Raw genomic sequence first — 25,469 nt, forward strand, 5'->3', positions numbered from 1 at the left:
AATAATACAAACCGAGATGCAATATGTGTAAAGTGGTGAAAAATGGTACTAAGACATTCCAATCAAATAGTACAGGGAATATGTTTGACAATAAAAAATGACTGACATGTGAATCCACATATGTGATATACCTTATAAAGTGCTTATGTGGGGCTCAATATATTGGAAGAACGTGTCGGAAAATTAAAAGCGGTTGGGCTGAACATTTGCGTAACGTTAAAAGAAAGTTCTTGAAACATAGTGTCTCGAGACACTGTCTATACGCTTATAAAGGAAGCTCCAAAATGCTTTCTATTTTCCCGATTGAACAGATACCAAGGAACGGTCCTAACCCCAAGCTCAGCCTTCTACGTAGGGAGACCTACTGGATTCACAAATTACATACTCTGATTCCAGAATGTCTCAACGAATGTGTAGACCTAGCAGCCTTTGATCTTTAAACATATAGAGAAAATACACTTCTGTGTACTTTTTATTTTTTTTCCCATTAGGCATATTCTTAGTACAGAATACATTCCCCCGTTATACGCCTGTATTATATATGTACAGTTAAAAAAACTATATATAGAGAGGGCGCCCGTAGGCCAAAGATATCACCACTATAGATTATAACAAATATTTATTTACAAAAATAAAATAATACAGATACGCTGTATTTTGTACTCAATAGGAGGGGTAATACCTGTACTTTGTAAATGTTCCAGCCAAACACACTTAGTGTTGTATTTTATGAAAGAAGTACCTTTAATTTCGTCAGATGGAAAGGTATATTGCCCTTACGTGAAACGGGTATATTGCCCGGTCTAGCAGCGGTGATGTTTTTCTCCTTCCTACTCGGTATCTATCCTCGAGCGGATAGTATTGTGTGACTCTCTATCGTCTGACGTCACCGGTTGTTCTTCGTTGCATAGGAGCAGACAGATGGTGATTCCCCAAAGGTAATTGTTCTCAGCTGCTGTGATGATTTGCCAAAAAAGTAAAAACCTGCACTTAGTGCTATGCACGCAGGAGTGGAGTATGTAGTGGGTATATGTTAACCCTTCCAAATTCAGCTCAAACTTGAACTTTGATAGTGAATATACAGTGAATAAAATAAATAACCCGGGTTATATAAAAAAGTCCATAGACCATAAGATATACACAAAGAGCAATATCTGTATATCACAGTGCCACACAATGACGCGTTTCACCCTACCCGTTTCACGTAAGGGCAATATACCTTTCCATCTGACGAAACTAAAGGTACTTCTTTCATAAAATACAACACTAAGTGTGTTTGGCTGGAACATTTACAAAATACAGGTATTACCCCTCCTATTGAGTACAAAATACAGCGTATCTGTATGTGTCTTTTGAATAAGCCGCTTTACCTATAACAGAGATTTACATCTATCACAACAAGAGTGTATTTACACTGGTAATATTTATTTAACATTGGAGAAACAATGTGCCTCATATATTTGTCAACAACTATCAGTATTGAGGTATATATTTCAAGTCTGTACATCCACGTTATTTTAAAGTGTATATTTTCCAGGATGGACATTGCTGAACTTTTATAGAACATATCCTGTTATAATTTGAATGTCACATAAGTGTTTTATCAATTGAAAATTTCGATTTTATTGTTTGTTACAGGGAGACGTCCCTCAGTATATTTTTTATGATAACCCTTTTTTCTTATTTTTTGTAAATAAATATTTGTTATAATCTATAGTGGTGATATCTTTGGCCTACGGGGGCCCTCTCTATATATAGTTTTTTTTAACTTTATATTGCTTGTTTCTAGGCAATTTTGTAGGGATATTGTCTTTTAGGGAAGGTGTCTGATATCCATTTTCTAGTGCACACCTTAATACTGTTTTTTCTGATTATACAGCTCTACCAGGCCTATTTTTGGTATAGGACCCTTATCCGTGGGCGTATTTGAGCTACAATGTGGATTGAAGTCACATACTCCATTAGGACCTCTCCCATATATATTACATTACATTTATTCCCCTGACACTCCCCTGTATTCTTCTGGCTATAGATATCTCTGCTCCCTCCACTATTTTTACATTAGATTCACTCGTTTTTGCTCACTCCCCTTAGGTCCCATTTTAGTATGCCACTAATTCATGAACACTATCCTGATAGTATTTGAATCTGACAAATGTTGTTCACTACTGTCTCTTTAATTCTCTCAGGATTTTGTCTATTCTACACCTCTGTTCCCTGGGCATATGCTATATTGGGCATGATCACAACAATCTAACATATGCTCCTGTCACCATTTGGTCAGTATTTCATAACGCCACTTACCACAAAGATAATAATTTACCAATAAATTAGGCGTTATAGTCGACTTTATATAATATCTATGATATTTATTTTGCCCCCACCCCTCATATCCCCTGCAGTCACACCAATATTTTATTAGATCACTCACATAATTTATATATTATTTGCGTGGCATATGAGCTGCGCTGACATTAGTATATCTGGTCTGGTATGATTGTATAGTTAGACCTAAGATAATAGCTTGAGACTATAGTGTATGTATTTTATTCCCATAGATGCAAATATCTCTTTTGTGCCTTTATTGCTTGCGTCTTGTGAGATACACACACTTAGGCTGATGCCAGAGTTCCTGTCTGTTGACAGGTAATGTAATGTAAGTAAACACACATCCAGTGCTTTACATAAAACCTTCCTCACAGTCTGTGTTCCGCCCACATATCACGTCATTGTGTAGATCGCCATCTACCAATGGATTGATCAGCTCAGTAGGTGTGTACAAGTCACATTGTCCAATCACAGTCTATTACACAGACATACTGTTAACACTCCTTCTTTCCTCTATTGCGCTATGATAGTTTAGGCTCGACATGACTTGTTTCTGGGTCATTAAATTATCCACATCGGCTTCCCCTGTATTATTGTCCAAACATCAGTAAGTAATAATTAAATATGCATGCATTTGCGATGCGTGCAGGGGTGCATAACTTAGGAATCTTTGTACATATACAAGCAAGAAATGGCTATAGCGATACACGAAACATTTAAAACAATGAATAATACATAAATAAGATATGAGAATTTGAATGTATTAATCCCTATGTCTATAGGTATTCACTTGCGATATAAATAGTATACTTTTTCACTTTCATTTTACTATGATGAGAGCTAACATGCTTTATTTATATTAGCGTTCATAATAGGGGGCACTTTGATTTGATGTGCACCATCTGTTTTAGACATAGTATTATAACAATATATACTAAGTAGGTTTGAATAAAATAAAAATGACTCTTTCTTAATTACATGTATATATCAATGTATTTGATCATGCATGTTCTACATGTAATGTCCACCATTTATATTTTCATTATTTATATTTTATATAATGTGATTATTTGTTATACACTGTATTATTATTGTTGTTAAATTGATGTTGTCAGTTTGTATATGATAGACCCATTCAGCACATGTTCTGGTCACCTGACTTGAGAGGTTTGATTAGACAACACCCATCTCAGGTGTTACACCTTGTTAGTTTAATTGGTTTGACTATAAAAACAAGTGTTTTTTTACTCATTGTTTTAAGCCTGATGAAATTTCCACTGGTTGGATGAGAAACGCGTTGCTAACATTTTATATTTTAATAAAGTAAGCTGTTATACTTACCACTTGCTGCCAGACCTCTTTATTAGCCACTGAGCTATTTTTGGATTGCTGTGAGTTCCTTCCTTACCGGGTATCAGTCTACTGGGTGACTGTATGATCCCAGCTTGCCTCTAGTGCAACAAGGGAGGTGTTTCACCAAATGTGAGAATATTTATCCCCATATACTGCAATATTGTTCCGACAATACTAGGCCATATTGGCGCTGTATCTGTTTTACCATCTACAGATTGTTGACTAGTCATTGGAGATTAGTCTGCTGGGTGACTGTATTGATCCCAGGCCGCATCTTCTACACCACTAGGGGTGTCTCACCAAATGTGAGTGTGTTTTTACGCTGCTATAATCTTACGTACCTTATCATACAATATTGGGCCATGTGGCGCTTCTGTCCTCTTATGTTATATATACAGATCGGCATCTCGTCAGCTGCCCAGTGTAGCCACACATTTGATAACCTGTGCCATGCCCCTTTTTCTTAGGGATTGTATTATCTGCCATCTGTGCCTGCACTGTACAGATGAACACGTGGGTAAAGAGACCACCTCACCTGTGATTGTAAATATTTTATGTACACAGACATATGGGGGAGCAGGTGAGAGAAGGGTTGTCACCTTGGCAATTTTTCCTGGACAGTTATGGGTTACACATGCAGCAGGGTGTGCAGAGGGGAAAATGCATTGAGCATCTAAACCACATGAATAGTGACCCTGGACAGCACTATTCATGTTCCTCCCTGCATACCCTAAAGCCCGTGTAACTCATACATGTCCAGGAAAACATGGCCGAGGTGGCAACCATAGGTGAGAGCTAACTGCTGCACAGCAATCATTCTCTGCTGTTAAAGTGATTGTAAACATTAACGAATTAAAGTCTAGTATCAAATAATAATCCTAAAAACAGGGGAAGTTTAATTCATTAAAGTTTACAGACGCTTATTTTTTAAAATACCTTTGCGTGCATCTCCAGCTTTCTTTTGCATATCGATGACAAATCCGGCTTCCTCCAATCGTTGTGTCCTCCCCTTGGCATCCAGCTCATGGGGTATGCAACGATTGAAGGAAGACGGATTCGGCATCGATATGCAAATGAAAGCAGGAGATTCGGGAGAAGGATCGGTGTTACGTTTACCATAATGCAAAGGTAAGTATTTGAAAAAATAAGCATCTTTGTAAACTTTAATAAATGAAAGTGCCCGTGTTTTTAAGATTAGTTCAGTACGGTCCCTCTGCTTCCATGAAAGTATCTCACGCACCTGAAGGTCATTTAGTAAAGGCAAATACATAAAACTATTCTAAGCAACATATCTCCAATTTCAAATGAATCAGGTCATATTGACCCCTTGGTTGCCAGAAACGTATTGTATTGCAGACATTTTTTGCAGACAAGGGGTAAACGACAATTACATACAGATAAAAAAAAGATAATTTAATAAGAATATTACCTTAAGGCTGATTCATTAAAGTTCCCTGAAGATCACAGACATTATAGTTTATTAATGCATTTCCATTTCTGTGTCATCATTTGGCATGCTGGCTGATTAGTGCTGGGGCTATGAAGTGTTGGAATGAATATATTACCACTGACCTGTGCTTCAGTGTCAGAGATATAAACTCTTTCTGCACCTATTGTGCTGTCTTTAGTCCATTGTACAACTCACATTTTCACTACCCTGGTCATGGCTCATTAGTATTTGCAAATATGTTCTCTTGTTCCAGATTGTAACCCTTTAAGTACTATATTGTTCTGTCACTTCATTTATATAGCGTATTAATGATAATAAAATAATAAAGATATGGTATTAGCAAGAACATGTTGCTTATGTAACCTTGTTGTTCTATAGCTCTGCCAGGTAGGAACAAGACACCATAAAGGGCTGTCTAATATAACATACTACCATGTTTTACAGCTTGATAGTAGTTAACACAACAACATCAACATGGCCAATGCACATGTCAATGACTCAAAGCTATTTATTATTATTCAGATGCATTTGCCTCTGAATATGATTGGGTTTACAACATTATACACAAGGGCCAAAAGCAGATGTTAGCAATTGTAGTGCTTGAAGTAGACTGCAGCTTTTTGTCCTGTAATACATTAGCATGTATCCTACATATAAGTACACAACCTACATCCTTAACACTTTATTCTTTCATTCGCCTTTTCATATCTTAAACCCACTATTAACCCCTCACATCTACTGTTCCACCTTCTGAGGCACCTACTGCCCATACTACTAAACTATCAGTTTCACACCTACTGTGCCACCTGCTGAGGCACCTACTGCCCATACTACTAAACTATCAGTTTCACACCTACTGTGCCACCTGCTGAGGCACCTACTGCCCATACTACTAAACTATCAGCTTCACACCTACTGTGCCACCTGCTGAGGCACCTACTGCCCATACTACTAAACTATCAGTTTCACACCTACTGTGCCACCTTCTGAGGCACCTACTGCCCATACTACTAAACTATCAGCTTCACACCTACTGTGCCACCTGCTGAGGCACCTACTGCCCATACTACTAAACTATCAGTTTCACACCTACTGTTCCACCTTCTGAGGCACCTACTGCCCATACTACTAAACTATCAGTTTCACACCTACTGTTCCACCTTCTGAGGCACCTACTGCCCATACTACTAAACTATCAGCTTCACACCTACTGTGCCACCTGCTGAGGCACCTACTGCCCATACTACTAAACTATCAGTTTCACACCTACTGTTCCACCTTCTGAGGCACCTACTGCCCATACTACTAAACTATCAGTTTCACACCTACTGTGCCACCTGCTGAGGCACCTACTGCCCATACTACTAAACTATCAGTTTCACACCTACTGTGCCACCTGCTGAGGCACCTACTGTCCATACTACTAAACTATCAGCTTCACACCTATTGTGCCACCTGCTGAGGCACCTACTGCCCATACTACTAAACTATCAGCTTCACACCTACTGTACCCCCTGCTGAGGCACCTACTGCCCATACTACTAAACTATCAGCTTCACACCTACTGTACCACCTGCTGAAGTACATACTGCCCATACTACTAAACTATCAGCTTCACACCTATTGTGCCACCTGCTGAGGCACCTACTGCCCATACTACTAAACTATCAGCTTCACATCTACTGTTCCACCTTCTGAGGCACCTACTGCCCATACTACTAAACTATCAGCTTCACACCTACTGTGCCACCTGCTGAGGCACCTACTGCCCATACTACTAAACTATCAGCCTCATACCTACTGTGCCACCTGCTGAGGCACCTACTGCCCATACTACTAAACTATCAGCTTCACACTTACTGTGCCACCTCTTCAAGCACCTACTGCCCATACTACTAAATTATCAGCTTCATACCTACTGTGCCACCTTCTGAAGCACCTACTTCCCATACTACTAAACTATCAGCTTCATACCTACTGTACCACCTGCTGAAGCACCTACTGCCCATACTACTAAACTATCAGCTTCACACCTACTGCCCATACTACTAAACTATTACTGTGCCACCTCTTCAAGCACCTACTGCCCATACTACTAAACTATCAGCTTCACACCTATTGTGCCACCTGCTGAGGCACCTACTGCCCATACTACTAAACTATCAGCTTCACACCTATTGTGCCACCTGCTGAGGCACCTACTGCCCATACTACTAAACTATCAGCTTCACACCTATTGTGCCACCTGCTGAGGCACCTACTGCCCATACTACTAAACTATCAGCTTCACACCTATTGTGTCACCTGCTGAGGCACCTACTGCCCATACTACTAAACTATCAGTTTCACACCTACTGTGCCACCTGCTGAGGCACCTACTGTCCATACTACTAAACTATCAGCTTCACACCTACTGTGCCACCTGCAGAAGCACCTACTGCCCATACTACTAAACTATCAGCTTCACACCTATTGTGCCACCTGCTGAGGCACCTACTGTCCATACTACTAAACTATCAGCTTCATACCTACTGTGCCCCATGCTGAAGTAAATACTGTCCATATTACTAAACTATCAGCTTCACACCTACTGTGCCACCTGCTGAGGCACCTACTGCCCATACTACTAAACTATCAGCTTCACACCTACTGTACCCCCTGCTGAGGCACCTACTGCCCATACTACTAAACTATCAGCTTCACACCTACTGTACCACCTGCTGAAGTACATACTGCCCATACTACTAAACTATCAGCTTCACACCTATTGTGCCACCTGCTGAGGCACCTACTGCCCATACTACTAAACTATCAGCTTCACACCTACTGTACCACCTGCTGAAGTACATACTGCCCATATTACTAAACTATCAGCTTCACATCTACTGTGCCACCTGGTGAAGTAAATACTGCCCATACTACTAAACTATCAGCTTCACACCTACTGTGCCACCTGCTGAAGTAAATACTGCCCATACTACTAAACTATCAGCTTCACACCTACTGTGCCACCCTTTGAAGCACCTACTGCCCAAACTACTAAACTATCAGCTTCACACCTACTGTTCCACCTGCTGAGGCACATACTGCCCATACTATTAAACTATCAGCCTCACACCTACTGTACCCCCTGCTGAAGCACCTATTGCCCATACTACTAAACGATCAGCCTCACTCCTACTGTACCACCTGCTGAAGCACATACTGCCCATACTACTAAACTATCAGTTTCACACCTACTGTGCCACCTGCAGAAGCACCTACTGCCCATACTACTAAACTATCAGCTTCACACCTACTGTGCCAACTGCTGAAGCACCTACTGTCCATACTACTAAACTATTAGCTTCACACCTACTGTGCCACCCGCTGAAGTACATACTGCCCATACTACTAAACTCTCAGTTTCACAACTACTGTGCCACCTGCTGAAGTAAATACTGCCCATACTACTAAACTATCAGCTTCACACCTACTGTGCCACCTGCAGAAGCACCTGTTCATACTACTACATTTTCAGCTTCTCACCTACTGTGCCACCTGCTGAAGCACCTACTGCCCATACTACTAAACTATCAGTTTCACACCTACTGTGCCACCTGCTGAGGCACCTACTGCCCATACTACTAAACTATCAGCTTCACACTTACTGTGCCACCTCTTCAAGCACCTACTGCCCATACTACTAAATTATCAGCTTCATACCTACTGTGCCACCTTCTGAAGCACCTACTGCCCATACTACTAAACTATCAGCTTCATACCTACTGTACCACCTGCTGAAGCACCTACTGCCCATACTACTAAACTATCAGCTTCACACCTACTGCCCATACTACTAAACTATCAGCCTCACACTTACTGTGCCACCTCTTCAAGCACCTACTGCCCATACTACTAAACTATCAGCTTCACACCTATTGTGCCACCTGCTGAGGCACCTACTGCCCATACTACTAAACTATCAGCTTCACACCTACTGTGCCACCTGCAGAAGCACCTACTGCCCATACTACTAAACTATCAGCTTCACACCTACTGTACCACCTGCTGAAGTACATACTGCCCATACTACTAAACTATCAGCTTCACACCTATTGTGCCACCTGCTGAGGCACCTACTGCCCATACTACTAAACTATCAGCTTCACATCTACTGTTCCACCTTCTGAGGCACCTACTGCCCATACTACTAAACTATCAGCTTCACACCTACTGTGCCACCTGCTGAGGCACCTACTGCCCATACTACTAAACTATCAGCCTCATACCTACTGTGCCACCTGCTGAGGCACCTACTGCCCATACTACTAAACTATCAGCTTCACACTTACTGTGCCACCTCTTCAAGCACCTACTGCCCATACTACTAAATTATCAGCTTCATACCTACTGTGCCACCTTCTGAAGCACCTACTTCCCATACTACTAAACTATCAGCTTCATACCTACTGTACCACCTGCTGAAGCACCTACTGCCCATACTACTAAACTATCAGCTTCACACCTACTGCCCATACTACTAAACTATTACTGTGCCACCTCTTCAAGCACCTACTGCCCATACTACTAAACTATCAGCTTCACACCTATTGTGCCACCTGCTGAGGCACCTACTGCCCATACTACTAAACTATCAGCTTCACACCTATTGTGCCACCTGCTGAGGCACCTACTGCCCATACTACTAAACTATCAGCTTCACACCTATTGTGCCACCTGCTGAGGCACCTACTGCCCATACTACTAAACTATCAGCTTCACACCTATTGTGTCACCTGCTGAGGCACCTACTGCCCATACTACTAAACTATCAGTTTCACACCTACTGTGCCACCTGCTGAGGCACCTACTGTCCATACTACTAAACTATCAGCTTCACACCTACTGTGCCACCTGCAGAAGCACCTACTGCCCATACTACTAAACTATCAGCTTCACACCTATTGTGCCACCTGCTGAGGCACCTACTGTCCATACTACTAAACTATCAGCTTCATACCTACTGTGCCCCATGCTGAAGTAAATACTGTCCATACTACTAAACTATCAGCTTCACACCTATTGTGCCACCTGCTGAGGCACCTACTGCCCATACTACTAAACTATCAGCTTCACACCTACTGTGCCACCTGCTGAAGCACCTACTGCCCATACTACTAAACTATCAGCTTCACACCTACTGTGCCACCTGCAGAAGCACCTACTGCCCATACTACTAAACTATCAGCTTCACACCTACTGTGCCACTTGCTGAAGTAAATACTGCCCATACTACTAAACTATCAGCTTCACACCTACTGTGCCACCTGCTGAAGTACCTACTGCCCATACTACTAAACTATTAGCCTCACACCTACTGTACCACCTGCTGAGGTACCTACTGCCCATACTACTAAACTATCAGCTTCCCACCTACTGTGCCACCTGCTGAAGCACCTACTGCCCATACTACTAAACTATCAGCTTCACACTTACTGTGCCACCTGCTGAAGTACATACTGCCCATACTACTAAACTATCAGCTTCCCATCTACTGTGCCACCTGCTGAAGTAAATACTGTCCATACTACTAAACCATCAGCTTCACACTTACTGTGCCACCTGCTGAAGTACATACTGCCCATACTACTAAACTATCAGCTTCCCATCTACTGTGCCACCTGCTGAAGTAAATACTGTCCATACTACTAAACTATCAGCTTCACACCTACTGTGCCACCTGCAGAAGCACCTACTGCCCATACTACTAAACTATCAGCTTCACACCTACTGTGCCACTTGCTGAAGTAAATACTGCCCATACTACTAAACTATCAGCTTCACACTTACTGTGCCACCTGCTGAAGTACATATTGCCCATACTACTAAACTATCAGCTTCCCACCTACTGTGCCACCTGCTGAAGCACCTACTGCCCATACTACTAAACTATCAGCTTCACACTTACTGTGCCACCTGCTGAAGTACATACTGCCCATACTACTAAACTATCAGCTTCCCATCTACTGTGCCACCTGCTGAAGTAAATACTGCCCATACTACTAAACTATCAGCCTCACACCTATTGTGCCACCTGCTGAGGCACCTACTGCCCATACTACTAAACTATCAGCTTCACACCTACTGTGCCACCTGCTGAAGTAAATACTGCCCATACTACTAAACTATCAGCTTCACACCTACTGTGCCACCTGCTGAAGTAAATACTGTCCATATTACTAAACTATCAGCTTCATACCTACTGAGGCACATACTGCCCATACTACTAAACTATTAGCCTCACACCTACTGTACCACCTGCTGAGGTACCTACTGCCCATACTACTAAACTATTAGCCTCACACCTACTGTACCACCTGCTGAGGTACCTACTGCCCATACTACTAAACTATTAGCCTCACACCTACTGTACCACCTGCTGAGGCACATACTGCCCATACTACTAAACTATTAGCCTCACACCTACTGTACCACCTGCTGAGGTACCTACTGCCCATACAACTAAACTATCAGCCTCATACCTACTGTACCCCCTGCTGAAGCACCTATTGCCCATACTACTAAACTATCAGCCTCACTCCTACTGTACCACCTGCTGAAGCACCTACTGCCCATACTACTAAACTATCAGTTTCACACCTACTGTGCCAACTGCTGAAGCACATACTGCCCATACTACTAAACTATCAGTTTCACACCTACTGTACCACCTGCTGAAGCACATACTGCCCATACTACTAAACTATCAGTTTCACACCTACTGTGCCACCTACTGAGGCACATACTGCCCATACTACTAAACTATCAGTTTCACACCTACTGTACCACCTGCTGAAGCACATACTGCCCATACTACTAAACTATCAGTTTCACACCTACTGTGCCACCTGCTGAAGTAAATAATGCCCATACTATTAAACTATCAGCCTCACACCTACTGTGCCACCTGCTGAAGTAAATACTGCCCATACTATTAAACTATCAGCTTCACACCTACTGTGCCACCTGCTGAAGCACATACTGCCCATACTACTAACCTATCAGTTTCACACCTACTGTGCCAACTGCTGAAGCACATACTGCCCATACTACTAAACTATCAGTTTCACACCTACTGTGCCAACTGCTGAAGCACATACTGCCCATACTACTAACCTATCAGTTTCACACCTACTGTGCCAACTGCTGAAGCACATACTGCCCATACTACTAAACTATCAGCTTCACACCTACTGCCCATACTACTAAACTATCAGTTTCACACCTACTGTGCCACCTGCTGAAGCACATACTGCCCATACTACTAACCTATCAGTTTCACACCTACTGTGCCAACTGCTAAAGCACATACTGCCCATACTACTAAACTATAAGCTTCACACCTACTGTGCCACCTGCTGAGGCACCTACTGCCCATACTACTAAACTATCAACTTCACACTTACTGTACCACCTGCTGAAGCACCTACTGCCCATACTACTAAACTATCAGCTTCACACCTACTGTGCCACCTGCTGAGGCACCTACTGCCCATACTACTAAACTATCAGCTTCACACCTACTGTGCCACCTGCTGAGGCACCTACTGCCCATACTACTAAACTATCAGCTTCACACCTACTGTGCCACCTGCTGAAGCACCTACTGCCCATACTACTAAACTATCAGCTTCACACCTACTGTGCCACCTGCTGAGGCACCTACTGCCCATACTACTAAACTATCAGCTTCACACCTACTGTGCCACCTTCTGAAGCACCTACTGCCCATACTACTAAACTATCAACTTCACACCTACTGTGCCACCTGCTGAAGCACCTACTGCCCATACTACTAAACTATCAGCTTCAGACCTACTGTACCACCTGCTGAGGCACCTACTGCCCATACTACTAAACTATCAGCTTCACACCTACTGTGCCACCTGCTGAGGCACCTACTGCCCATACTACTAAACTATCAGTTTCACACCTACTGTGCCACCTGGTGAAGCACATACTGCCCATACTACTAAACTATCAGCCTCACACCTACTGTGCCACCTGCTGAGGCACCTACTGCCCATACTACTAAACTATCAGCTTCATACCTACTGTACCACCTTCTGAAGCACCTACTGCCCATACTACTAAACTATCAGCTTCATACCTACTGTGCCACCTTCTGAAGCACCTACTGCCCATACTACTAAACTATCAGCTTCATACCTACTGTACCACCTGATGAAGCACCTACTGCCCATACTACTAAACTATCAGCCTCACACTTACTGTGCCACCTCTTCAAGCACCTACTGCCCATACTACTAAACTATCAGCTTCACACTTACTGTGCCACATCTTCAAGCACCTACTGCCCATACTACTAAAACTATCAGCTTCACACCTATTGTGCCACCTGCTGAGGCACCTACTGCCCATACTACTAAACTATCAGCTTCACACCTACTGTGCCACCTGCAGAAGCACCTACTGCCCATACTACTAAACTATCAGCTTCACACCTACTGTGCCACTTGCTGAAGTACATACTGCCCATACTACTAAACCATCAGCTTCACACTTACTGTGCCACATCTTCAAGCACCTACTGCCCATACTACTAAAACTATGAGCTTCACACCTATTGTGCCACCTGCTGAAGCACCTACTGCCAATACTACTAAACTATCAGCTTCCCACCTACTGTGCCACCTGCTGAAGTAAATACTGCCCATACTACTAAACTATCAGCTTCCCACCTACTGTGCCACCTGCTGAAGTAAATACTGCCCATACTACTAAACTATAAGCTTCACACCTACTGTGCCACCTGCTGAAGTAAATACTGCCCATACTACTAAACTATCAGCTTCACACCTACTGTGCCACCTGCTGAAGTAAATACTGCCCATACTACTAAACTATCAGCTTCACACCTACTGTGCCACCTGCTGAAGCACCTACTGCCCATACTACTAAACTATCAGCTTCACACCTACTGTACCACCTGCAGAAGCACCTACTGCCCATACTATTAAACTATCAGCTTCACACCTACTGTGCCCCATGCTGAAGCACCTACTGCCCATACTACTAAACTATCAGCTTCACACCTACTGTTCCACCTGCTGAGGCACCTACTGCCCATACTACTAAACTATCAGCTTCACACCTACTGTGCCACTTGCTGAAGCACCTACTGCCCATACTACTAAACTATCAGCTTCACACCTACTGTGCCACCTGCTGAAGTAAATACTGCCCATACTACTAAACTATCAGTTTCACACCTACTGTGCCCCATGCTGAATCACCTACTGCCCATACTACTAAACTATCAGCTTCACACCTACTGTGCCACTTGCTGAAGCACCTACTGCCCATACTACTAAACTATCAGCTTCACACCTACTGTGCCCCATGCTGAAGCACCTACTGCCCATACTACTAAACTATCAGCTTCACACCTACTGTACCACCTGCTGAAGCACATACTGCCCATACTACTAAACTATCAGTTTCACACCTACTGTGCCACCTGGTGAAGCACATACTGCCCATACTACTAAACTATCAGCTTCACACCTACTGTGCCACCTGCTGAAGCACCTACTGCCCATACTACTAAACTATCAGCCTCACACCTACTGTGCCACCTGCTGAAGCACCTACTGCCCATACTACTAAACTATCAGTTTCACACCTACTGTGCCACCTGCTGAGGCACCTACTGCCCATACTACTAAACTATCAGTTTCACGCCTACTGTGCCACCTGCTGAGGCACCTACTGCCCATACTACTAAACTATCAGCCTCACACCTACTGTTCCACCTGCTGAGGCACCTACTGCCCATACTACTAAACTATCAGCTTCACACCTACTGTGCCACCTGCTGAAGCACCTACTGCCCATACTACTAAACTATCAGCTTCACACCTACTGTGCCCCATGCTGAAGCACCTACTGCCCATACTACTAAACTATCAGCTTCCCATCTACTGTGCCACCTGCTGAAGTAAATACTGCCCATACTACTAAACTATCAGCTTCACACATACTGTGCCCCATGCTGAAGCACATTCTGCCCATACTACTAAACTATCAGCTTCACACCTACTGTGCCCCATGCTGAAGCACATACTGCCCATACTACTAAACTATCAGCTTCACACCTACTGTGCCCCATGCTGAAGCACCTACTGCCCATACTACTAAACTATCAGCTTCACACCTACTGTGCCACCTGCTGAGGCACCTACTGCCCATACTACTAAACTATCAGCTTCACACCTACTGTTCCACCTGCTGAAGCACATACTGCCCATACTACTAAACTATCAGCTTCACACCTACTGTGCCCCATGCTGAAGCACCTACTGCCCATACTACTAAACTATCAGTTTCACACCTACTGTGCCACCTGCTGAAGCACCTACTGCCCATACTACTAAACTATCAGCCTCACACCTACTGTGCCCCATGCTGAAGCACATACTGCCCATACTACTAAACTATCAGCTTCACACCTACTGTGCCCCATGCTGAAGCACCTACTGCCCATACTACTAAACTATCAGCTTCACACCTACTGTGCCCCATGCTGAAGCACCTACTGCCCATACTACTAAACTATCAGCTTCACACCTACTGTGCCCCATGCTGAAGCACCTACTGCCCATACTACTAAACTATCAGCTTCCCATCTACTGTGCCACCTGCTGAAGTAAATACTGCCCATACTACTAAACTATCAGCTTCACACCTACTGTGCCCCATGCTGAAGCACATACTGCCCATACTACTAAACTATCAGCTTCACACCTACTGTGCCCCATGCTGAAGCACCTACTGCCCATACTACTAAACTATCAGCTTCACACCTACTGTGCCCCATGCTGAAGCACCTACTGCCCATACTACTAAACTATCAGCTTCACACCTACTGTGCCCCATGCTGAAGCACATACTGCCCATACAACTAAACTATCAGCTTCACACCTACTGTGCCCCATGCTGAAGCACCTACTGCCCATACTACTAAACTATCAGCTTCACACCTACTGTGCCCCATGCTGAAGCTCCTACTGCCCATACTACTAAACTATCAGTTTCACACCTACTGTGCCACCTGCTGAAGTAAATACTGCCCATACTACTAAACTATCAGTTTCACACCTACTGTGCCACCTGCTGAAGTAAATACTGCCCATACTACTAAACTATCAGCTTCACACCTACTGTGCCACCTGGTGAAGCACATACTGCCCATACTACTAAACTATCAGTTTCACACCTACTGTGCCACCTGCTGAAGCACCTACTGCCCATACTACTAAACTATCAGCCTCACACCTACTGTGCCACCTGCTGAAGCACCTACTGCCCATACTACTAAACTATCAGCCTCATACCTATTGTACCACCTGCTGAAGTACATACTGCCCATACTACTAAACTATCAGCCTCACACCTACTGTGCCACCTGCTGAAGCACCTGTCCATACTACTACATTTTCAGCTTCTCACCTACTGTGCCACCTGCTGAAGCACCTACTGCCCATACTACTAAACTATCAGTTTCACACCTACTGTGCCACCTGCTGAAGCACCTACTGCCCATACTACTAAACTATCAGCTTCATACCTACTGTAACACCTGCTGAAGCACCTACTGCTCATATTACTAAACTATCAGTTTCACACCTACTGTGCCACCTGCTGAAGTAAATACTGCCCATACTACTAAACTATCAGCTTCACACCTACTGTGCCACCTGCTGAAGTAAATACTGCCCATACTACTAAACTATCAGCCTCACACCTACTGTGCCACCTGCTGAAGTAAATACTGCCCATACTACTAAACTATCAGCTTCACACCTACTGTGCCACCTGCTGAAGTAAATACTGCCCATACTACTAAACTATCAGCCTCACACCTACTGTGCCACCTGCTGAAGTAAATACTGCCCATACTACTAAACTATCAGCTTCACACCTACTGTGCCACCTGCTGAAGTAAATACTGCCCATACTACTAAACTATCAGCCTCACACCTACTGTGCCACCTGCTGAAGCACCTGTCCATACTACTACATTTTCAGCTTCTCACCTACTGTGCCACCTGCTGAAGCACCTACTGCCCATACTACTAAACTATCAGTTTCACACCTACTGTGCCACCTGCTGAGGCACCTACTGCCCATACTACTAAACTATCAGCCTCACACCTACTGTGCCACCTGCTGAAGCACCTACTGCCCATACTACTAAACTATTAGCTTCACACCTACTGTGCCACCTGCTGAAGCACCTACTGCCCATACTACTAAACTATCAGCTTCACAATTACTGTGCCACCTCTTCAAGCACCTACTGCCCATACTACTAAACTATCAGCTTCATACCTACTGTGCCACCTTCTGAAGCACCTACTGCCCATACTACTAAACTATCAGCTTCATACCTACTGTACCACCTGCTGAAGCACCTACTGCCCATACTACTAAACTATCAGCTTCACACCTACTGCCCACACTACTAAACTATCAGCCTCACACTTACTGTGCCACCTCTTCAAGCACCTACTGCCCATACTACTAAACTATCAGCTTCAAACTTACTGTGCCACATCTTCAAGCACCTACTGCCCATACTACTAAAACTATCAGCTTCACACCTATTGTGCCACCTGCTGAGGCACCTACTGCCCATACTACTAAACTATCAGCTTCACACCTACTGTGCCACTTGCTGAAGTACATACTGCCCATACTACTAAACTATCAGCTTCCCACCTACTGTGCCACCTGCTGAAGTAAATACTGCCCATACTACTAAACTATCAGCTTCACACCTACTGTGCCACCTGCTGAAGTAAATACTGTCCATATTACTAAACTATCAGCTTCACACCTACTGTGCCACCTGCTGAAGTAAATACTGTCCATATTACTAAACTATCAGCTTCACACCTACTGTACCCCCTGCTGAGGCACCTACTGCCCATACTACTAAACTATTAGCCTCACACCTACTGTACCACCTGCTGAGGTACCTACTGCCCATACTACTAAACTATCAGCTTCACACCTACTGTGCCACCTGCTGAAGCACCTACTGCCCATACTACTAAACTATCAGCCTCACACCTATTGTGCCACCTGCTGAGGCACCTACTGCCCATACTACTAAACTATCAGCTTCACACCTACTGTACCACCTGCTGAAGCACATACTGCCCATACTACTAAACTATCAGCTTCATACCTACTGTAACACCTGCTGAAGCACCTACTGCTCATACTACTAAACTATCAGCCTCACACCTATTGTGCCACCTGCTGAGGCACCTACTGCCCATACTACTAAACTATCAGCTTCACACCTACTGTACCACCTGCTGAAGCACCTACTGTCCATACTACTAAACTATCAGCTTCACACCTACTGTTCCACCTGCTGAGGCACATACTGCCCATACTACTAAACTATTAGCCTCACACCTACTGTACCACCTGCTGAGGTACCTACTGCCCATACTACTAAACTATCAGCTTCACACCTACTGTGCCCCATGCTGAAGTAAATACTGTCCTATCAGCTTCACACCTACTGTGCCACCTGCTGAAGCACATACTGCCCATACTACTAAACTATCAGCTTCACACCTACTGTGCCACCTGCTGAAGCACCTACTGCCCATACTACTAAACTATCAGCCTCACACCTATTGTGCCACCTGCTGAGGCACCTACTGCCCATACTACTAAACTATCAGCTTCACACCTACTGTACCACCTGCTGAAGCACATACTGCCCATACTACTAAACTATCAGTTTCATACCTACTGTAACACCTGCTGAAGCACCTACTGCTCATACTACTAAACTATCAGCCTCACACCTATTGTGCCACCTGCTGAGGCACCTACTGCCCATACTACTAAACTATCAGCTTCACACCTACTGTACCACCTGCTGAAGCACCTACTGCCCATACTACTAAACTATCAGCCTCACACTTACTGTGCCACCTCTTCAAGCACCTACTGCCCATACTACTAAACTATCAGCTTCAAACTTACTGTGCCACATCTTCAAGCACCTACTGCCCATACTACTAAAACTATCAGCTTCACACCTATTGTGCCACCTGCTGAGGCACCTACTGCCCATACTACTAAACTATCAGCTTCACACCTACTGTGCCACTTGCTGAAGTACATACTGCCCATACTACTAAACTATCAGCTTCCCACCTACTGTGCCACCTGCTGAAGTAAATACTGCCCATACTACTAAACTATCAGCTTCACACCTACTGTGCCACCTGCTGAAGTAAATACTGTCCATATTACTAAACTATCAGCTTCACACCTACTGTTCCACCTGCTGAGGCACATACTGCCCATACTACTAAACTATTAGCCTCACATCTACTGTACCACCTGCTGAGGTACCTACTGCCCATACTACTAAACTATCAGCTTCACACCTACTGTGCCCCATGCTGAAGTAAATACTGTCCATATTACTAAACTATCAGCTTCACACCTACTGTGCCACCTGCTGAAGCACATACTGCCCATACTACTAAACTATCAGCTTCACACCTACTGTGCCACCTGCTGAAGCACCTACTGCCCATACTACTATACTATCAGCCTCACACTTATTGTGCCACCTGCTGAGGCACCTACTGCCCATACTACTAAACTATCAGCTTCACACCTACTGTACCACCTGCTGAAGCACATACTGCCCATACTACTAAACTATCAGCTTCATACCTACTGTAACACCTGCTGAAGCACCTACTGCTCATACTACTAAACTATCAGCCTCACACCTATTGTGCCACCTGCTGAGGCACCTACTGCCCATACTACTAAACTATCAGCTTCACACCTACTGTACCACCTGCTGAAGCACCTACTGCCCATACTACTAAACTATCAGCTTCACACCTACTGTTCCACCTGCTGAGGCACATACTGCCCATACTACTAAACTATTAGCCTCACACCTACTGTACCACCTGCTGAGGTACCTACTGCCCATACTACTAAACTATCAGCTTCACACCTACTGTGCCCCATGCTGAAGTAAATACTGTCCATATTACTAAACTATCAGCTTCACACCTACTGTGCCACCTGCTGAAGCACATACTGCCCATACTACTAAACTATCAGCTTCACACCTACTGTGCCACCTGCTGAAGCACCTACTGCCCATACTACTAAACTATCAGCCTCACACCTATTGTGCCACCTGCTGAGGAACCTGCTGCCCATACTACTAAACTATCAGCTTCACACCTACTGTACCACCTGCTGAAGCACATACTGCCCATACTACTAAACTATCAGCTTCATACCTACTGTAACACCTGCTGAAGCACCTACTGCTCATACTACTAAACTATCAGCCTCACACCTATTGTGCCACCTGCTGAGGCACCTACTGTCCATACTACTAAACTATCAGCTTCACACCTACTGTACCACCTGCTGAAGCACCTACTGCCCATACTACTAAACTATCAGCTTCATACCTACTGTAACACCTGCTGAAGCACCTACTGCTCATACTACTAAACTATCAGCCTCACACCTACTGTGCCACCTGCTGAAGCACCTACTGCCCATACTACTAAACTATCAGCTTCACACCTACTGTGCCACCTGGTGAAGCACCTACTGCCCATACTACTAAACTATCAGCTTCATACCTACTGTAACACCTGCTGAGGCACCTACTGCCCATACTACTAAACTATCAGCTTCACACCTACTGTACCACCTGCTGAAGCACCTACTGCCCATACTACTAAACTATCAGCCTCACACTTACTGTGCCACCTCTTCAAGCACCTACTGCCCATACTACTAAACTATCAGCTTCAAACTTACTGTGCCACATCTTCAAGCACCTACTGCCCATACTACTAAAACTATCAGCTTCACACCTATTGTGCCACCTGCTGAGGCACCTACTGCCCATACTACTAAACTATCAGCTTCACACCTACTGTGCCACTTGCTGAAGTACATACTGCCCATACTACTAAACTATCAGCTTCCCACCTACTGTGCCACCTGCTGAAGTAAATACTGCCCATACTACTAAACTATCAGCTTCACACCTACTGTGCCACCTGCTGAAGTAAATACTGTCCATATTACTAAACTATCAGCTTCACACCTACTGTTCCACCTGCTGAGGCACATACTGCCCATACTACTAAACTATTAGCCTCACATCTACTGTACCACCTGCTGAGGTACCTACTGCCCATACTACTAAACTATCAGCTTCACACCTACTGTGCCCCATGCTGAAGTAAATACTGTCCATATTACTAAACTATCAGCTTCACACCTACTGTGCCACCTGCTGAAGCACATACTGCCCATACTACTAAACTATCAGCTTCACACCTACTGTGCCACCTGCTGAAGCACCTACTGCCCATACTACTATACTATCAGCCTCACACTTATTGTGCCACCTGCTGAGGCACCTACTGCCCATACTACTAAACTATCAGCTTCACACCTACTGTACCACCTGCTGAAGCACATACTGCCCATACTACTAAACTATCAGCTTCATACCTACTGTAACACCTGCTGAAGCACCTACTGCTCATACTACTAAACTATCAGCCTCACACCTATTGTGCCACCTGCTGAGGCACCTACTGCCCATACTACTAAACTATCAGCTTCACACCTACTGTACCACCTGCTGAAGCACCTACTGCCCATACTACTAAACTATCAGCTTCACACCTACTGTTCCACCTGCTGAGGCACATACTGCCCATACTACTAAACTATTAGCCTCACACCTACTGTACCACCTGCTGAGGTACCTACTGCCCATACTACTAAACTATCAGCTTCACACCTACTGTGCCCCATGCTGAAGTAAATACTGTCCATATTACTAAACTATCAGCTTCACACCTACTGTGCCACCTGCTGAAGCACATACTGCCCATACTACTAAACTATCAGCTTCACACCTACTGTGCCACCTGCTGAAGCACCTACTGCCCATACTACTAAACTATCAGCCTCACACCTATTGTGCCACCTGCTGAGGAACCTGCTGCCCATACTACTAAACTATCAGCTTCACACCTACTGTACCACCTGCTGAAGCACATACTGCCCATACTACTAAACTATCAGCTTCATACCTACTGTAACACCTGCTGAAGCACCTACTGCTCATACTACTAAACTATCAGCCTCACACCTATTGTGCCACCTGCTGAGGCACCTACTGTCCATACTACTAAACTATCAGCTTCACACCTACTGTACCACCTGCTGAAGCACCTACTGCCCATACTACTAAACTATCAGCTTCATACCTACTGTAACACCTGCTGAAGCACCTACTGCTCATACTACTAAACTATCAGCCTCACACCTACTGTGCCACCTGCTGAAGCACCTACTGCCCATACTACTAAACTATCAGCTTCACACCTACTGTGCCACCTGGTGAAGCACCTACTGCCCATACTACTAAACTATCAGCTTCATACCTACTGTAACACCTGCTGAAGCACCTACTGCCCATACTACTAAACTATCAGTTTTCTTCTTAAATGGGAAGAGTCCACAGCTGCATTTATTACTTTTTGGAATACAGAACCTGGAGGAGGCAAAGACACCCCAGCCAAAGGCCCAAATACCTCCCCTACATCCCCCAGTCATTATTTGCCTTTCTTCACAGGAGGTTGGCAGAGAAGTGTCGGAAGATTAAAGATAGTCTCTTATGGAGGGTAGTACTCTTCGAAATGGGACTGGAGTTTTAAGTAGTCCTGTCAGTCTTTCAGTGAGAGCATGGATGAATGTTAGAGTCTGGAGATGCAGGGAGAGTCTTTCTGTGAAAACATCCTGACTCATGTTAACAGCTCCTTAGCAATCAGCGTTGACGAGTTTCGCTGCCTGCTTTTTCTCTCAAGTCCATGTCAGAAGCGAGGCTACTATCTGTCACACTTGAAGGGTTGTGTTCCTGTTCCACGGCGATGATTCCGGTAAGATCGTTTCAATTTACTTCGATGATGTGAAAAGTAATGTAAACGAAGAAGTCAGGATCTCAGTGGGACTCCTTTATCTTTATAAGGAATCAAGGGTTAATATCTCCTGAGGGGATTATTGAACAGGGGGGACATTAATCATGTTTGTTATGTGATTCTTTTTGCTAATGTGCAGTGTTTTTTGGGCTTGTGGCTAGATCGGAACATAATGGCCTTTTCTTGTCAGGCTGTGCAGCCCCTGTAGGCCTTGGTGTGCTTTTCTATGGCCTGCACGGTGCACCTTGTGACGAGATGCGGTCTGTGCTCCATTTCCGTATTCCTGACCGCGTGGCGACGGAGAGAGTCTGTTTCGCTAGCTGTCTGGGTCTCAGGAGGTGGTGAGTGCCCCAGCCATTGGGGGTGTTAGGTGCCATTTTTAATTTTTCTGTCCATAATTGCTATATCCAAGTTATGGAGGATTCTGACTTTTTAGAGACGGATGTCTCTGATTCAGATTCTACTTCTTGTGAAGAGTATGAAATGGCCCGGGTAATCCATGCCCATCAGTTATGTTTCAAATACTGCTCTAGAGTGCTCTCTTCTACAGATATAGGGAAATTAGAGTCCGCCAAGCCATCCACCCCTGGGGATTCCATATCCCGTGCGACATGTCCCCTAGAACCTTCATTGGCTACGCAAGCAGGTGTCCCTAATGCCGTTACCCCTTTTCTTGAAGGCGGCATGTTTCCTCCAGAGGTTACAACACAATTCCGCATGGCCATATCTATGACTCTGGCGCATTTACATCTTCCAGAGGAGGTGTTGCTGAGATACTGTCAATGTTATGTTAACCGGGGCTCGTCAGGCGTGTGATCGCCTGGGTCAGATCAGTCATCTGGGGAAGCGGTCTCATTTGAAGCTTCAGGGGTCCAACCCTCTGGGTCGTCAATTGCTCCGGCGGAGGTAAGTCTTGCTTTTCCTTATAGACTGGCACGCCTTCGTGTCCTGCTGCGGCATGTTTTGGCGGTGCTGGAGGATCCCGGTTCTAATAGGCTAAGGGATCCTTGGTCTTCTGTTCCAGACGGCAAGCTGGGTTAGACATGTGGGGATGAGGTTGATCTCCTATTCGTCTTCACTTTTTTATTCTTTTTTGGGTATCTTATTCCAGTTCTGAGCTGTGGAAGAATAGGGTCTCTGATTGGCTGGTCCCGTTGGTGTACCCATTCTTCATGGGCGTTCACCTGCGGGTGCTGCTCTTCTTTTATTTGATCCGGTTAGGATGTATTTGATTTATTTTTTAATAAGCTCAGGTCTCTGGAATTTGATACTAGCGATTTAGTGGTCGTTTGGGCACTTCTGCAGAAGTCGCATGTTAAGGTGTTAGTACATTGCTATGTCTTTAAATCCTTTTATCGAATCCTCGTGGGGTCTCAGATTTTCTGTGGCCTGGTTCAGTTTGGAGTGCCCTATGTAGCAGGCTGGTCCTGATGGGGCACTATTTCTGTTCCTTACAGTCTATATCATCCACATGGTGCCAGTATAACCAGCTGACCTGGCTGGGTGGTGAGTTGCTCTCTCGGATGAGGAGTTTATTATTCTTGGTGTCTCTTCAGATCGAATAATCTTTGCTTTTTGCTAAGAGCTTTCGTGAAGTGATTCTTCCATGAGTTCCATAAATTTTTTGAGGCTTTGCCCCTGCAGGGCTAAAACATGGTAGAGGAAGCCTTCGTTCCCAAACGTCAGGCTGGTTTTCGTTCTGCCTTTGGGTGGGGCATCAGGGGATTGTACTCAGTCCTCACTGTCCTGTTCCTCATGGGCGGGGGTCCAGAGCGGATCCTACTAGGGGTCAATCTGGGCAATTTCCCTTGTCTTCTGTTTTGAGATTCTCCTCTGGAATCTGTTTTCCTTGATGGCGGTCTCTCTTCCTTCGGGTTGAGGTTGATGGGCCTTTTTGCCCTCTTCCTTGGGGTTGGCTTCGGGTCATCTGTTTCCGGAAGTTAAAGCCTTTTGGTTATTCTACTTCCTGGAGTTCGTCTACTCCCATATTTTTGGGAGAGGTATAGATTAGATTGTCTCCCCTCTTTCCTGTGTCGCCCCCGCTTAGGCGTTGTGGGTTTTCTCACCGCCAGGGGCTAGGATACAAAGCTCCTTCTTCAATCCTCGAGCTGTAGGAGTGTCAGGGAAGTGGATCCTGAGGATCTTGGAGACTTTTGTTAGCTTCTCTACCCAGTTTCTAAGGGTGTGATATACCTTTAAGGCATATCCCTCCTAACTATTTCCTATGCCAATTTAACCTCACTTCCTAC

General features: G+C 44.5%; 1 non-coding gene across 1 annotated transcript; it reads left to right on the forward strand.

Moving 5' to 3' along the window:
• Window positions 1-24,757: 24,757 nt before the first annotated feature.
• LOC128655133 (U5 spliceosomal RNA) lies at window positions 24,758-24,868 on the forward strand. Its single transcript, XR_008401682.1, has one exon. It is a non-coding gene; the product is annotated as a U5 spliceosomal RNA (small nuclear RNA).
• The last annotated feature ends 601 nt before the right edge of the window (window positions 24,869-25,469 follow it).

This window comes from Bombina bombina, chromosome 3 (assembly GCF_027579735.1).
Source record: "Bombina bombina isolate aBomBom1 chromosome 3, aBomBom1.pri, whole genome shotgun sequence".
NCBI lineage: Eukaryota > Metazoa > Chordata > Amphibia > Anura > Bombinatoridae > Bombina > Bombina bombina.